Genomic DNA, 13,804 nt, shown 5'->3' on the forward strand with positions numbered 1-13,804 from the left:
CATTATACATTAAGCTCGTCACTACTATCACATCTTTTAAAATGAGACAAATCCACTTAAATATTTAGAATAATGTGTGCTACAATGTTAATTGTAGAAATTAAGACATTTCAACATGAATATGGTTTTAAGAGATTGTACAGCCAACAGAGAAAACTGTACATAAACCTACCAGCTCATAGTATGGACTATATATGCAAAGGGAAGAGTGTGAAGGCAGCCGTGACTCTAATGGAAAGAATAGAATGAAACAAGGAAGAAAAAACAATGGTTCCAAATTTGTCCTATCTTGGTCTTTTGTGAACTTTAGCCAATAGTGAGTTGATTCTTTCCTGAAAGGGTGAGGATTGCTGCTTGATGCCTGGAATATCAACCATAGAATAATTCAGTGGAAACTCCTAGAGGTAGAATATAGTAAATATTGCTACATTCTTTACAGAGGTCATTAACAATTATTTTTCATTTTATTATTTAAAAAAGTTTTCAAAGTGTTACATAAGTTTTTTATAGAGAATTTTAAATGTCTAACTTAATGGATTTTGGTTGAATAGAAAGCATTAATCTTCATGAGCCTCATGCAGTCAATAGCATTTGAGACTTGGTGGGAAAAGTACTTAATAATGATACCTAGACAAATTATAGTCTATTTAAGTGGAAAGACATACCTTTGAGCTAGACAGACATGACAACATAAGGCAAATACACAGTGCTACCTTCCAGCAGTTGGCTGTGTGTCTTCAATTAGGAGCAAATGCCTCAGAAGAATCAATCCCCTGAAATCTGGCCTTCATAACAATGAAAGTAAAAATGGCAACAAATGCCATACTTAATTGATATGGTTTCTTATTCTGTACTGTATCATTCCCAAATATCTGGCTTTTTTATGGGAATGGGTTGGTTTAGATAAAGAAAATATAACTATTTGGCAAACTATCTCAATAATTTTTAAAATGCTCATTCTTACTGCCTAGTAATTTTACTTCCATACAATAATAGAAAATTCAGACAATGACTTATACAGAGAGATCCTCATTGACATGCTAGGGAGGAAAAAAACAAATAAACAAAACAGCAAGTCTGATAATCAAGCTGAGAAATTACTTCTATTTCTAGATGGAAATATCTTCTCTCCCAGAGCAATAAAAACAAAATTTTGGTAGAGATTAGAGAGGCTTAAATCAAGTGGTTAAAAAATGATTTTCTGTTGAAAATCATTGTGGGACACAGAGAAGGTGTGGAGAAGAGATTTTAAAAGGAGATAGGAGTAAGGATAAAAAGAAACAATAATGAAAATCTGGAAGTAGAGTATGGAAAGACCCCATACATTTTACTTTTCTGAATCCCTGTTTCAGCTTAGTAAAATGGGCTCTAACTACTAGTAACTACTAAGTGACTGTAATTTATTATGTGTGAATATATGGGACCAGTATTCATTCTTATAAAATATAACCAGGGTTAAACATTTTAGGGTAAAAATGAGTTAGTCTTTGGGTGAAATGCGTAGGACAAAGTCTTTGGTGATGAAGTGTTAAAAACAATGGCACCCTTGTGGGTACCACCTTGTTCATCATTGGTGACCACATAATTTCAGTTTAGGAAGGGGAGTGGGAAGCCAATTTAGTTGGAAAGGGAAGGGAAAGTAGAATAAAAATAACAAAATTGTTTTCTTATTTTACTGCATATGAACTGAGAAAACATCAATCACACACGTCAAAGAATGATGGTAATAGAGTTGGTGATGGTGACCGAAGACATTTTAACCCTTCCCTGGAGTTGGCAATTTTCCTGATGGTCAGTAGCTTCCTGAGGAAGGCGAAATGGCCCAAGTTTAAGTGACATGGAATACAATTCAGTTTGAGTAACATTTCTGGTTTCCAGTGACATAAAGATAAACAATTTTTCAGATCTTTTTCACAAAAGATGACATATACGGTATGTCTTCATGTCATATCTACAAGGAGAAATCCTTTGATTGACTCATAAAGAAGAGAATTAGAAAAGAGAAAAAAAAAAGTGTCCCAATTATGAAAGGTACAAAGCTAGTACTTTCAGGTATTTTTAAATAATTGCATGTATATACATATGATATATAGATATGATTAGATATACATATCCTATTTAATCTACTATATATATTCTATTTAATCTACTATTTTTACCAGGTGAGTTAAAATCTATACTTTTTAAGATATAGATTTTAAATTTTTAAGATTTTAAAAATCTTTGTAATTCTATCAGTTTCACTCGACAAACAATATTTTGAAGATATGGTTGAGTGGCTTTTTAAAAATCATGGTGTAATATCTCCTTTTGTTTCTTTTAGTAACTTTTTTCCTTAAATTACTACTTTATCTGATAGTAATGTTATTTTGTTTAGTGTTTGTCAGTTGTATCTTTCACAGTTATCTTGTTTTAAACCTAACTTTTTGCTTTAGATATATTTCTCATGAATAGAATTTAACTCTTATTTTTAATCCAAATTGATATTACCTACATTTAAAACCCAACTCATCCATATTTATTGTTACTACTGGCATATTTGAACTTATTTATGTTAACTTATTTTAGTTTTCTGTTTATTTTTTCTTTACTTTCTTTTTTCTTCTTTTCTTGTTATTCAATGTCAAGCAAGTAGCAAGACCCAAAATTTGAGTGTCTCATGGGTGAAAGTAAGTAATATAATGTTCTCACAAAGTATCATGCTTCTTGTTTGGTTCTTCACTGTCCATTTCCAGCACGTTATATACTGTATTTTATCTCCTCTTGATGAAACAGTGAATGAAACTTGCAAAACAAACTGAGTGATACAACTGTGAAATAAGCCAGAGTGTTACCAAAGCATCAGTTCTCACAAAAATTTTCTTAGGTAAGATACAGTTTAATGGTATAATTCTTATCATAAATTTCATACTCCATTGTCCTCCTGCCAATGTAATTATTGTTGAAATAATTAGAAGTTTCCCAAGTGGATGTTCACTGCCAAGGTAAGGAACTAATTAGATTCATGATCGACTTTTAAATTTTAATTACCTCATTTCTTTGAACAAATGTTTCTTACCTGTTTATATAAAAAGAACCTATAAAAGGTATACAAAAAGCAATGAAGAGGATGAAGTTATAATGTACATAATTATATACAAGAGCCTCCAAAATTATTGATGCAGCAAGGATAAAATGTAATTTTAAAATTTCCAGTAGGAACTTACCATATGGTAAGCAGTTTGCAGAAATTGCATATGGGTTTATTCCATATGATCTGAAGCAATTTTAGGGGCAGAGAATATCATATCAAAGAGTATGCTCTTTTAAGTGTCAAAATAGAGCAATGTTAAATATTGTTGGCCTGAATGCTATGGTGGTGGTGGTGTAAGTGTGTGTGAGTGTGATAAAGAGAAAGAGACTATAAAAGTAACTGACAACTTAATTAAAGTATATTCATTATAAATATTTAATTGGACTCTTAGGAGTTGATCATGTCAAAGCTCATTGGCAATTAGAGACCATGGTTTTGATTTCAGTATTCTTAATATTTCTCCATCGAAAGAAGCCAGTAATGCAGAGTAGAAACGCTGACTCATAAAATATATTTTTAAAATTTTTATTTAGATATTTTTTAACAACTAATGTTTAATTCAGGTTTCATTTTAGCTCAGGAGTGTATATTTTATTTATTTGGACTATTTCTCTGTTTTGTATCATTCACATTTGTTATATATTTCATTAATGAATAACAAATTATTCAGAAAGTTTTGATATCAAGTTCTTTTAGATTAGTAGCATTTGGTTAAACTTCTCAGAAACCTATTCTTTTGGACACTGAATTCTAGTTGTTATATGACCACATTGATGGCCTTAGTATTTAGTGCAATGGAAAATTTCTAAACTCAGAGCGTGTTAACAAAAATCAAGTTTTTTTTTCAAATTAAGTGGGTTTTTTTTTCAAAAAATTGAAGCCCTCTGTGCTGGTGAATTAAAATATGAGTCTCATGAGTCTTAATGAATATATTTGCTACAAGTTTATCATTGTACTTAAGGCAACTCACATCAAAATCTTTCACAACTATTCCTCCAATTTTTGAGATTTGATTCCTGTTTCTATTCATAGATCTCCATCTGCTTTCACTTTAAATTTTCTTTCATAACCTGTCTAAAACAGTTATATATCTTAAAAAGCATCTCATCAACTTAAAGGATATTAGCCCTAGAAGATCCTTTAGAAATATCCTAGTCCATTAGAATATTTTTTGATCCAACACATCTGAGGGCTATAACTTCTGTTAGGAATGGAGGCTCACTGGACTGTAATTTTCAATGGTAAGGCGATGCATGGTAAGGGTGAGGAGAAGGGCAAGACTTTTAACAGAATTTGCATGGAGAATGAGTGTGTATGGTTTTAAAAAGATACCCAAGAGATCTGAATATGTCCCCTCAGCTGAGAATCTTCATTCTTTAGGTAAAACAGCATGGGAGCAAATAAATCCCAGTTGTCTAGAACAGAAATAGAACTACAGCCAAAGTGTTCTGACCCTAATCTAATGCCCTTTCTTCAATACCATGTTACCTTCACTTATTCAAGTCCCATAAAATTTAGATTTCTTTCTTTGCATCAATATAAACTGACTTTGGATAATTTAATTCAAAAAGAAAAAAATTTTAAGTACATAGGATTGCTCACGGAATTGAAAGGAAAATGCAAGAAGCAGGCTTCAGAGTAGCTCTGGGCACCTGCCCTCAGGAACAAAGAGATGTTCTCTCACTGGCCAGCATGAGTCAGGTCAACAGTTCATATGTCATTCGCTCATGAATTAAATTCAGCCAACAACCTGGGGTCTCCTGCCCATTTTTGGCAGGAGTGGAGTGAGGTATCTTGATCAGGAATCCCAAAACTGAAGATGGGTTGATTTCCTAAATAAAAATTAGGCTGTTAATATCCAAGGAAGGATGGACTGAAAGCAGACAGCCAGAGCAACACCTGTCCACTCCAGCACCCATCTTGTGAGAAGTCTCATTTCAGCAGTCTTCAAACCCTGCTTTTTGGTGACAGTCATTCCTGGCATGCTTTCTAGATGCCTGTGCTGTGGTCACGAGCAGAGATTCTCTTCCCCAACTCATGCCATTCTCCCACTTAAATCCTCCTTCCCCTTAGCCCCCACTCAACAGATGGGGCAAAGCACACAGTGGAGGAGGTATTCCTGGAAAGAAGCTTTATGGAAAGGAATAAAATGAGAATGAACAAAAACTGAACAGAAAACATTTAGCATTGGAGAGGAAGAATTTGTGGGAATTCATGCCAGCTCTTTTCTGTTTTCTCACTTAGAGCATTGACTGAGTGTTACTGAGCCCATGCTCATACTGCTCGCTGCATGACAGGCCAATAAATAGAGAGACGAGTTGTTGAGGCAAGGAATAGAGACTCAATTCAGAAAGCCAGCAGACGGAGAAGATGGTGGACTAGCGTCCCAAAGAAACTTCTTGCCCGGGTTCTTTTATAGAACAAAGAGGGGGAGGTGAGGAAGTAAAGTAAAAGAGGGAATAAATTGTTGCAAACATTTCCTGATTCTGGCCATACTCTGGAGGGAAAGTGTTAATTACTTCTTTCCTACAGCCATTCACAGGTGGGCCTGGTCAGGATGTTTCCTGTGAACTAAACAAAGGTAATTTAGCTTAATGCTCAGGCATGAGAGGCAGGGTTCCCTGAGATGGGCCATTCTGTCTACTTTAAGCTACAGGCAACATCTCTTTAGTGATTAACTTGTAGCAAAAGCAATAGAATACAAAGGTTAAAGTAAAAAAAAAACAAAACAAAAACAGATCCAATATGGAGTCAGACTTGTTCTTCCCTATTACATAAGGAGAAATTGTAGGAGTGTTGGAGTCAGCATGCAGCCAACTAGAGGTGATGTAAAGGTTCCGAGTAGCCTGTCCCAGAAGAAAGTCAGAAATGTGCAAGGACCAGGCCAGGGGACTGGACCATTGTCTTCTAGTTCTGCTCTTCTTCCCATGAGGCTGAGTGAAGGGAAGAGGAACTGGAATTGAGTGGTGAAGGACCAAGTGGGAATAGTGAATTCTCCGGGATTGTGGTGTGAATGCAGTTTACATTTTGATTATGGGGTCCATATGGAAGGTAGCTGAAAGAGGCTGGGGCATGGAACAGCTCAGCAACTGGAAGCTGTCATGTCAAAGAGCTGCTTTCTTGGTGTGCGGGATGTAGCTATGAGCAGGCACAGGACTTGTGATCATAGGGAGGACTTTTACCATTGAGGGTTCAGGCATGGAGTCTGGTTGCAGCTGATTCATGTGTGTGGCTGAAGTGAAATGGGCATAATGTTGATAGGACAGGAGCAAAGTCTAAATTGAGAAAAAATCACTCCCTCAGGTTAAGAAAATATCAAAAAATATGAATATAAAAATGAGTGATAAGAATTGATAAGTTATTGCCTTGAGTTGCACTTAGAGTCCAATTGTACTGGAGTCCCATCTAGCACATCCATCTTACAGTTCTTTTCTGGGAGAGTTATTCTTTTACCAGCATTTATGAATGCACTATGCTATGAAAAAAACACACTTACTGAAGAGAATTTTAGCCTCCAAGACTGACTGACTAACTCAGAATTCCATTTTTAAAAAGCTATAAAGTGAAACAAAAGTGACAGACCAACTGCGTGGAATGCTAAAGGGTCAAAGCATTTGTGAGATTGCCAATTTTAGAACCATACTCCATGGCAGGAGATGAAAAAGTATGTTTTTGCATGTGAATCATAGCAGTACAGTTTTATAGACTACCTTGGGATTTGCTACTACTGAAAACCAGGATAGTAACACGAGCTTGAAACTCTAAGTAGGAGCCAGCTAAGGAGAAAGCCAAATTGAAATAAGTGAAGAGTAACTAAAACCCCTGGGAAATCTTATCTAAACTCCAGGCTGCACACCCACCCTGACAAGCTCCCTAGGCTTTGTAGGCAACACCAACCTAGTCTTAACATTGCCTCAGCCAATGCGCAGCCTGCTTGGCCAGGAGAGTGATTTCAGCCATTAGAAGATGAAGTTCAATTCTTCAACAGAGAGAATTTCTCTGTCCTCCAAACATCCTGTAGGAACTCTTTTTATAGATTTTTTTGTTTTGTTTTACCATTCTTTTCACAAAATACACTTATTCTGGGAATAGAGTGACAGTAAAAAAAGAAAAAAAAGGAAGAAAATCAATTTGTATTTCCTACAACCTCTAAACATAAATCACCTTCATAGTGTTGTTGGTTTGCCTATTTTATAACAAATCACCTACAGTTTAATAACAAAAATAAAAGTACATCCTGTAATGCTCTAAACTTATAAGTAAAATCATTCCGAACAGTTCTCCCTCAGGAAATATGGGATGACTTACTCTAAAATAGAAATACCCTTGTCTAGACTAAAGGCATGCCGTGTGCAAATTATTCCTGTAGCAGCAACACTCAGCTATCTGATCTCTCATCATTGTCCCCATCCTTTGGGCTTTCTGCCATCCCTGTATTTATCTGCTTGGTTTTTAATTCCTTCAAGTCCTCGGCACTACTGCGGTTCAAAGTGAGCTGTTTTTATAATCCTTTATGAAACAAAAGCTGGGCTAGTAGTGGTCAAGTTTCATAAGAAAAACCATTGAGGAAATGCCAGTGGGAAACTGGACATCACCTAACATAGTCCCAATGGTCCTGCTTTAATATCATCACAAATGTTGGAAAACTGACTTCATTTTGTGCCAACAACAAATCTACACTAAAAACAGCAATGACCATAGGCATTCAGAATGATGGGCTGACTTCACTGAGGGTATTGTGTCCTAGACTTTCTTCCCTTCCATGTGGGAAGAAAGTGGTAACTCCTGTAGGGCCTCTGAACTGGGGGTTTTCGATTACTCCTGTTGGCAATTACTGACGACCTCCCTCCCTAAGTAAGCAGGGTTAAGACTGATTTCAAGCTCTGCAACTGAGAGTGGGTCATGATGGCGCCTGGTTAGGGGGCACAGAGCAAAGTGGCACCAAAGTTTGTGTTATGGGGTAAGGCAGGCCCAAGAAGCCAGAGACCCGGTCAGGTCTAGAAAACGGGTGAAGAGCAAAAATGGGAACCAAATCAACAGCTTTGCAGTTTGGGTCAGAGGAACATGAACAACTGGGCTTGGGAACCTGGAGATTTACCTGAGCAGAAGAACTCAGGGCTGTAGCTCTCTATGGAGTGTCTATGGCAGAGCAACTGGGAAGCAGAGGAGCCATTATGGGCTGTAAGAGGTTCAGTCATGAACAAACTAGTCACGATCATCTCAGTGCATTTTTAGAATGAAATAAGATAATGTACGTGACAGTACTTTGGAAAGTGTAATGCAAATGGGAGGTGTCATTATTATTGTCATTAACGTCATTATCGTCATCACGAAGCCCAGAACATATAATAAGTCTACACACTGGAAAAGAATGAAGAAAAAAAAAATAAGAATCTGATTCTTTACTCAACAATTTAGATGCTAAATATCCGGCACAGATGTAATTAGAAGTAAAATGATTTCATTAATGTGTACAAAACCTAAATTAAAAATGTATCTCATGTACAAGTTTAGGGAAAATTTATATTAGTGGTGGAAGGCTAAGGCAGGTCCATCTGTGGACCTAACGTGTTAAACAATGTCCAAGTACAATAGATAGTGCTTCTGTGAAAAATGTGGGAAGGCTTCACATATCAGGAGAGATTTCAGAATCTTTTTAAACTTTATGAAAGCCAACCTTATGGTCCAAGTGAAAGCCTGCACATTGTCAGATCACATATTTTTACACACAGAATGTTCTCCATTTCTTTTGATGTGTTCTGTCCTGGCTAATGAAAGTGAAACTCCTTAAGGGCAGACCCTAATCTTCCCTGATCTTGCATGCTGCCAGAAAAGTGCTAAGTACTCTGTAGGTATCTAATGAGTACTTGTTTGATTACAGCTGAAGTAACAGTGTACTCAGAGTAAGGCCAAGTATTGACCAAGGACAGAGCCTAAGTGCAGTGAATGAGCAGAGTAAATAGGAAACAGGAGACAAAATAGGATACAGGAAAAAAAGAAGTGAACCAAACGAGGCCTTTGAAAAATGGTTTAAAAAAATAATCTTTTAGATCTGTACAAAGCCACCCTGAACTTTCTAGAATGAAAGAATAAAACAATAGGCTGAAAAAAACAGATACAGGGGCTATTAAGTGGACTGGGGGAAGGGTAGGATATTTTCAAAGGTATGAAGTCCAGCAAGAAGAAATTATAGGATGGACAAGGGATTGAGGAGGAAAGTGCTACGCAGAGGAATCTGACATCCAGGTGAACTTGCAGATCAAAGGATAGAGAAGACAAGAGAATGAAGTGTGCTATTTGTGTAATAGGCTGTTAAAGCAAAATTCTCTCTGCCTCAGTTTTGGTTGAAACCCCAAAGAAGGCAGGCAAAACTGAGGTGCTAAGTACCCCTTTCCTATTTCAAAGTATGATGATACATCCTCTATGCAGGAATTACACGGGGAATAAAAGACAAGCCAAAAAAATCTAGTGGTAGGTAAGAGGTTGATGTTACAAAGAGGCAGGCTGGTTTGGGAGATAATTTCTTCAGAAGTAGCTACTTGAGTGTTGTGGCATTGTTTCCCACCCCATCCCTACCAGAGGTCAGGAAAGGAGTGTACTTGTGCTTATTCCTCACATCAAGCAGAGACAGGTGAGCTTCAAGAAAGCCACTTGGAAAGCTTAACTTGGAAGTCTAGAGTTTGTGAGCTTCAGAGACTGGTACCAGACCCACATCTAAAAAAGCAAAAAGGTGAGATGGTGGCTGGCCAGCTCTCCAGGACAGCAGAGCAGAAAGGGCTGCACTGGGAGTGGCTGGACTTGTGCTGAAGGTGGAAATGTGGAGAGAGCTGGCCTGGAGTTATTTTGATCCTGCCCAAGAGGCTCACCTGAAGGAGTAATAGGACTCCAGCAGCATCCAGCCCAGACAGCATCAGTGCCATATCATGGTCTTATCCATCAAGTAAACCTGTCCTGGTTTCACCAGTCCTCTCTCCTACTCACTCCATTTCCAGGGAGAAGGGAAAGGCTACCTAGAGAAAGGTGGCGGTGGAAAAGCATAAGGAAGGGAAGTGGAGAGAGGGCTACCTAAGCAACCTACCACCCAGTCCCTTTCCCCACCATAGACCCAGGAGAAGAAAATAAGTGAGTCAGTCTAGTAGTGAGAAGTTTTTCATGTGAAAAACTTGCAGGAGTCAGCAGCAGGAGTGGCTTCGGCCTTGGCGGGAGACCAAGGTGAAGGCAACGGCGACACGGGGCTCGTGAGGCAGCGGCCGGCGGAGGAGGCGGCCCCGGGGGACCCCGCCTACCAAAGGAATTTGGAAAACTTGTAAGCAAAACATTTCTCTAAGAAAATTTTGGGTTTCAGAAATTTTGGATACCAGGGCAAACCAATTCAGTCACCATGAGTAGGAGCTTCGTCACTTGCCTGCCGGAGGAGATCCACAACCACTCCACGTTTGCGAGGAAGATCTGGCTCACGGTATTGATCTTCTTCCGGATTGTCCTTGCAGTCGTAGAAGGAGAACCCATCTATTACGACGAGCAAAGCAAACCTGTGTGCAACACAGAGCAGCCAGGCTGCGAGAACGTCTGCGATGATGCCTTAGCACCCCTCTCCCACATGCACTTCTGTGTGTTCCAGATCATCCCGGTGGCGACCCCCTCTGTCATGTACCCGGGCTATGTCATTCATAAGGTTGCCAAAATGGAGCACGGCGAAGCAGACAAGAAGGCCCATTGGAGCAAACCTTATGCAATGCATTGGAAACAGCACCAGGCTCTGGAAGAAACGGAAGAGGACCATGAAAAGGATCCCACGATGTATCCAGAAATGGAATTAGAAAGTGAAAAAGAAAATAAAGATCAGAACCAATCTAAACCTAAGCATGATGGGCAATGGCGGATTCGGGAGGATGGGCTCATGAAAATCTACCTGCTGCAGCTGCTGGCAAGGACCATGTTTGAGGTGGGTTTTCTGATCGGGCAGTACTTTCTGTATGGCTTCCAAGTCCACCCATTTTATGTGTGCAGCAGGCTTCCTTGCCCTCATAAGATAGACTGCTTTATTTCTAGACCCACTGAAAAGACCATCTTTCTTCTGTATGTATGGTGTTACAGGCCTTTGCCTGTTGCTTAACATTTGGAAGATGCTTCATTTAGGATGTGGGACAATTCGAGAGACTCACTAAACAATAAAAGGAGGGAACTGGAAGATCCAGCTGCTTATAATTATCCTTTCACTTGGAATACACCATCTGCTCCCCCTGACTATAACATTGCCATCAAACCAGATCAAATCCAGTACACCGAACTGTCCAGCAACACTAAGATTGCCCACAAGCAAAATAAGGCCAACATCACCCAGGAACAACAGTACGGCAGCCATGAAGACAACTTCCCAGCTGACCTGGAGACTCTGCAGAGGTAAATCAAAATGGCTCAGGAACGCCTGGATCTGGCAATCCAGGCCTACAATCACCAAAATAACCCCCATGGTCCCCGGGAAAAAAAAGCTGGGTCCAACAAAAGCAGTTCTAGTAGCAAATCAGGGAATGGGAAGACCTCTGTCTGAATTTAATCTTGGCTGGGCTTAAAACTTGTGCTTTTCATAGTTCATGGTAAGCAGCGGCTCACTGAATAATGACTTCCACTGAGTAAACATTTGGCTGTGGTTATTTTCAGGGACACTGTTAGCTCATGATCCAAGCTCAGGGGACTCTGAAGGTGGGGCTGGGACAGGGGGAAGAGAAAGGGGAACACAGTGCTCCTGGACACATGTTCCAGCAATACACTTGCAGAATTTTACATTTGTGTCTTCCAGATCTGGAAAAGAACAGATATATTTAAATCATTCTCATTGAACAGTTTTTGTATGTACAGTATTACGGTACTTTTTTTTTTTTTTAGTATGAGAACTTTTTTTTATATTATTACATTGGACCACTGTACTTATACTTTTATATTAAAGGGGAAAAAAATCCTTAAGATAAAAAAAAAAAACCTCGCTTTTCTGTGGCCCTAAAGCTTTGTAACTATGGCCAATGGATAAAAGTTGCAGGGGCAATATTTATATATCAATATAAGGAAGGACATGCTTTTTAAAACTGAATAGATTTGACATACAACATTGTACAAATTTAAGGTATATGATATGCTAATTTGATACATTTATATATTGTAATATGATTGCCATTGTAGCAACATTTAGCACCTCTATCATGTTACATAATTATTCCTTCTTTTTAGTGGATGGGATAGTTAAGTTTTAGTCTCTTAGCAAGTTTGATGATTATAGTACACCATTGTTGTCTCTATTCATTATACTGTGCTTTAGATCTCTACAGCTTATTTTCTAGTTTGTTTTCTTGAGAAACATCAGTCTTATCCCCCTGTCCCCCACCCCCTGGTATCCAACATATTACTGTTTGTTTTTTATGAGTTTGACTTTTTTAGATTCCACACTTAAGTGATATCATAGAGTACCTGCCTTTCTCTATCTGACTTAATCTCACTTAGCATAATGTGCTCAAAGTTCGTCTGTCACAAATGGCAGCAGGATACCCTCTTTCCTCATGTCTAAATAATATTCCATTGTGTGTGTGTTTATAACACACACACACACACATACACACACACACACACACATACATACACACACATACATAAATACACACACACACATATATATATCACAACTTTTTCTTAACAAAATACCAAACTTCAGCATCAGAATTGCTGAATTTCATCTCATGAGGAGTTCCTAGCTTCATGAGAAGAGGAAATTTCCAGAATGGTTGCAGGATCTTCCTAATTTGTTTACTGTTAAGACTCTATGAGTAAAATTCATAAGACTTTGTTCCGGCCTTTCTTCAAGTACTGGATTTAACTTTACAGGACATGGTGGTGATTTCAAACTGCATAATAAAAATTTAGGTCTTCATTATATAAAGTTGTCATAAACATTTAATGGCCCCCAGAAATACTTAGGAAAATAATTTGGCCTGCTCTTGGTTAGAAATCATGCTCTGAAATACAGCCGGGTGGCTAAGTATTTACAAAGTTTTCTCCTTGACTTCCAAGTTCTCCCTCCAGAAATTCTCTGTGTTTAACAGCATCATTTCATTGAAACTGATCCAGGGTGGTGACCTTCAAAATGAGGATCATTTATCCCCCATGCGCTGCACTGTTCTTATGCTCTTCCCTCTTCACAGTCACTGTTGATTTCACCTACCTTAGTAAAATAGAAAATTGATAAGACATAAAGAGAACACCCTGGCATTTGTCACCATATTTAAATTACCATAGGATCCTATATGTCTGCCAAGGTGGAAGCAACCGATAGAGTAATGGTAGGGTTCAAAAACCACCCCAAGGGGAGCCAGGCAGCAGAGGACCCCAGATGCCTTCCCTTCCTTCTGTTGCCTCAGCAGCAGTGCCAGGCAAATCTCAAGGCCTGTTGTGAAAACACATTTCCCTGCATCCTATAACCATGACAAGTACAACAGGATGCTCATTTATTTAAAATGACAGTTCCGACAGAAGTTATACATTTCTCACTATTGATATAGGCAATGGAGTGGATGAGAAACAAAGAAGAATCTTAGCCTCAGTCAACTTGTCGAATTCTTCCGTAAATATATTCTGAGTTCTGATTATGCGTTGAGCACAGCTCTGGGCTCTATGAGAGAGGCAAAACAGAAATCAGACATGATCCCCTATACTTTAAATTAATCTAAACAAGGGACCAAAATC

General features: G+C 38.4%; 1 pseudogene across 1 annotated transcript; it reads left to right on the forward strand.

The window, feature by feature from the left end:
- Positions 1–10,436: 10,436 nt before the first annotated feature.
- Positions 10,437–11,624, forward strand: LOC309972042 (gap junction gamma-1 protein-like; annotated as a pseudogene). The gene has a single exon. The product of its transcript is annotated as a gap junction gamma-1 protein-like (transcript).
- Positions 11,625–13,804: the final 2,180 nt, after the last annotated feature.

This window comes from Leucopleurus acutus, assembly GCF_964270905.1.
Source record: "Leucopleurus acutus genome assembly, chromosome: 15".
Classification (NCBI taxonomy): Eukaryota; Metazoa; Chordata; class Mammalia; order Artiodactyla; family Delphinidae; genus Leucopleurus; species Leucopleurus acutus.